Genomic DNA, 4,563 nt, shown 5'->3' on the forward strand with positions numbered 1-4,563 from the left:
CTTGTCATTATGCATTGGACAAGCTAGTGCTAGTGCTAAAGTGATAGAGAGAGTGTTGGTGTTAGTGTTATGCTAGTGATTTGGTGATTGAGTTATAGTAGTGATGATTATTGGTCATGGAGAGAATGCTAATGAGTGCTAGAGAGGTTATGCTGCCGGAGAGGAGATGCATGTCAAGACACATATAGTTACTCACCCAGCCAGGAGAAGGGTCGACGTCATAACAATGGTTGTAACTTTTCCTGTTTATTAATTAATGAGCGACTGCTATTATAGTTCCAATCTCATTATCTGTCATGGTGATATGTTGATTTATTTCCTTTCTGACTGAAATATAGTTGTGCCTTGGTAGTTTCTATGTTGGTATTTGTCTCTTCCTTTGCATGTGTAGGTGTTCGTTTATGATCTGTTGGAGCAAGGGAGCGAGGATATCAACTGTGCTTCAATCATAGCGTTGGACTCCAGGTTAGTCTTCTTGATTCACCTTTGATGCATAACTAGGAACTTGCGTAGCAGCGTGGTTTGTTTGTGGCTAGTTCTGTGATAGGCTAGTGGGATCGCCTCTGTCCGTAGAGGGGATTTACCTTACCAACAGCGTATATACATTGATATACTGAACTGAAGCTGCGTATATGAAATTGAGTATGAAATTGAAAAGTATCTGATTTGATAATACTGTTTCACCCCCCCCCTCTCAGTATTATTTCCAACAATTGGTATCAGAGCAGGTCCTTCAGAGGTAGCTTGATCGCTTGAAGGAAAAGATCCATCACAATGACTAATCCAGAAAGAGAGGCACACATCAGGCCACCAATCTTTGACGGGAACAATTTTACCCACTGGAAGATAAGAACCACTGCATATCTACAATCACTTGGAGCAGAAGTTTGGGGAATCGTAGAAGGAGGATACAAATTCCCATTAGCAACTCCTACAGATGCAGCAGAGAGAAAGCAATATGAGCTCAATTCCAAAGCTGTTACTGTCTTATTGGGAAGTTTGACACAATCAGAATTTATGAAGGTCATGCATTTCAAATCAGCTAAGGAAATATGGGACAAAATCATTCTGAGCTACGAAGGAGATGATCAGGTGAAAAGAGAAAAGCTTCAAACTCTCAGAATCTGGTATGAAAATCTTAGGATGCATAGTAATGAAGGCATAGCTAATTACTTCCTGCGTATGGATGAGATTGTAAATTGTATGAGGGATCTGGGTGAAGAATTTAAGGAAGTTATCTTAGTTGAAAAGGTTTTGAGATCTCTGTCTGCTAAATTTGATTCCAAAGTGTCTGCCATAGAAGAAAAGGAGAATCTGCAGAAAATCACCATGTCACAGCTTCACAGAATCTTAACTGCTTTTGAAATGCGAAAAGAGGGACCATCAAAAGCCGCATTCGAAGCGTGAGGATACATGTCAGAGGAAGAAGATGAGGTAAATTTTCTCAAGAATCTTGAACGGGGAACTGGACGGTTCAAAGGTAAGCTACCTTTCAAATGTTTTTCATGTGGTAGAGTTGGTCACTATGCTGTTAGATGCCCTCATAACAAAGGAAAGATGTCTGAAGAAGGTAATAGAAGCTATTATACCCATGTTAAAAGTAATGACTCATTCAATGGTAGTGAAGACATTAGAAGTCTCATGCCATATGAAAAGAAGAATGCAGAAATTGAACAAGTTAGCAAATTAAACGAACAATTGGAGACAGTAACCAGGGTAAGGGAGAAATTGCAGGATATAGTAAATGATCAGAGCATAAAAATTCAGAGTCTTGAATCAAAGGTCCTCTCTCTAAAAGAAGATCTTGAAAAATCAAGAGAGCATAACAGAGAAACTCTTGAAGATCAAGAACATGAAGTGATCAAATTAAAGCAACAAGTGGAAGAAGGAAGAAAAGTTGAAAAAACCCTAAGGAATCAGTCTCTGGAAAAGGAAGAACAACATCGGGTTGAGGTAAATATCTTAAAAGGTAAATTAGAAGAAAAGGATAAATTGTTGCGATTTCAAGATAGTACTAAGATTTTGGATGACATTCTTGGTATTCAAAGATCCCCTATTATCAAAATTGGTCTTGGTTTTTGTGAATCCGTTGAAGGTGAATCTAGCTCACAAGGTGAGGCAAGATACTCTAATGAGAAATCTGAAATGCTCAACAAGGAACAACCAAGGAAAGAAATTCCTCAAGGAAAATCCTTTACTCCTAGCTATGGAAGTGATAGACGATTATTTCCTCCACTGAATAATGTTGAATGTTATGTCTGTCATAATCTTGGACAAGTTGTAGCCAGATGTAGAAGTAGAATGGTTCAAGACCATCACAAACGATCATCACATCCCAGATATTTCAGAGGATATTGCTTTTCCTGCAATGCATATGGACACAAAGCAATTGATTGCAATAGAAGGAACATGAAATATGTAAGATGTTATACATGCAACAAACTTGGACATAAAGCAAGGGAATGCAGGAGCAAATTTAAAAATTCAAAACAAGAGGACCAGACATCATCACGGTTCCACGGATTGAAGAAGACAGAATTAGAGACAGAAAGGTGTGACATAACTCAGTTAGCTGACATAACAAACACAGGGGATTCCATCTTTCATACGCTGATATAATGAAGATAAGTCGTGTATATACGCGAGTTACATGTTGCAAAGTCGCGTATATATAGATCAGAAGAAAGGGCAGCAGAACAGACCCAGGAAATGGTTCGGTCATGGTTGGCTCAAGCTCAGGGGGAGCATATACTTCAAATAATGCATTGTTGGCATTATGGTTAGAATTTGTTGATAAAGTCTATGAAGCTAAATGATACATCTTGCGGTTTGATCAAAGGAATGGTATTGCAGGTTTGGATGCTGATGCTTATGGTACAGATCATATATGATGAATGATAGTCATGGTCTTGAATGAATTGTTGGTCTTAGAACTTGCATCTGCTGAGGGGGAGCATGGATGGATTGATACAACTTGGCATATACAAAGGGGAGCTCAATCAGAAACTTCAGCATGTACTGAGGGGGAGTATGGACAACAAAAGGTATACCAAGGAAGAGAATATCTTGATCCGCCCTTTACCCTTGATGTAAAAGGGGGAGAGTGACTTGGTGTGGTGGTTGCCATCAAGTCCAAATGGGGAGATTGTTGGCATTATGATACAAGTGTTGTCCTTGATGGCAACTCACTCAGAGGTTGATACAAGTGATGGCAACTTAATCAGAGGACAGATCTTAGTACAGCAGGTCAAGAAAGAGATATACGCAAGTTCATTGTGACAAATCAGCGTATACATGCGGGTTGGACGTGCCGAAGACGCGTATGTATATACACGCACTTTCACGCAAGGAAAAGCGCGTACAGGTGGTAAAACTTATGTCTTGGTCCGTGCTAGTTAGTCCTCGGTATTTGAACCTATGGTTTTGGACCATGGTATCTCGTGAGAAGTGTTGACCCCAGGGATTGGGCCCTTGGTATTGTTTATTATGGTTTTGGACCGTGGTATTGAAAGAAGCCTAACCTATATAAGGAGAAGATCGTTAGGCAAAGGACAGCAACAAGGAATGGACGTCTGACGAAGTGGGAAGATCTAGTATTGTTGGTTATCTGTTTGTGATGCTTAGCTAGGGTTGGATATGACAGCAAAGGTATAAGTAATTATCTTTAGATCTGTACGCGGGTTGTCTTTGGTGAAAGCACGTATACACGCGGTTTTGATATAGTGAAGTAGCATATGCATTATGAGATTTGGTGTTTCAGGTTGCTGTTGATTCTAGTGGTTGTTGCAGAGTTCTGGGCTCTGGTTTGCGTTCTGTGTTTTTGATGATAGGGTTTCAGTGATTCAGTATTGGATGATTTAGAGATTTATGATGCAAGTATAAGTTGATGATTGTATTGCAGCAGTGATTGTTTTGTACTCATGGATACAGTCTGAAAATTTATGAAACGTGGTCCCTGAAGAAAAGAAGGTTGTAGCCTTCTGTAGGTCAGCACCTACGTACTAGTACATTAGCTAGTACAAGAGCTGAGGGGGTTGTAGCTCCCTTCCAGAAGTAGCTGAAAACAAGAGAGGGTCGTAGCTCTCTGCAGGTTGAAGCCTGCGTGCTGGTAAAGGACTACACCAGTACATTGTAAAAGAAGTTTATTATTAAAGGAAGAAAGAGACGAATTGCAACAGGTGGTTTTCACCCACATTGGGTTTCCACCATATATCTTGGTGTTCATGTATGCTTCTTATGTGTGATGATTTGTTCTGTTTTACTGCACCTGATTACTGTTATTATGGTTAATAATGTTCTGATGAATTTACTGAAGATAATCTAACTGAATCATAAGATTATTGCATGTACGCTAGTTCCATTTAACACAGTCGCGTATATACGCTGATATATTGAATTGAAGCCGCGTATATGAATCTAAGTATGAAATTGAAAAGTATCTGATTTGATTTAATACTAATTCACCCCCCCCCCCTCAGTATTATTTCCAACATTATTGGCCCTCACCAATTCTCTTTTTGGTTACTTTTGGCGATAGTAAAAAAATGTTCATCATCATTGACC

This window comes from Pinus tabuliformis, chromosome 5_1 (genome assembly GCF_031772625.1).
Source record: "Pinus tabuliformis cultivar Carrire ecotype Pingquan chromosome 5_1, CPIR1, whole genome shotgun sequence".
In the NCBI taxonomy this organism is placed as follows: Eukaryota; Viridiplantae; Streptophyta; class Pinopsida; order Pinales; family Pinaceae; genus Pinus; species Pinus tabuliformis.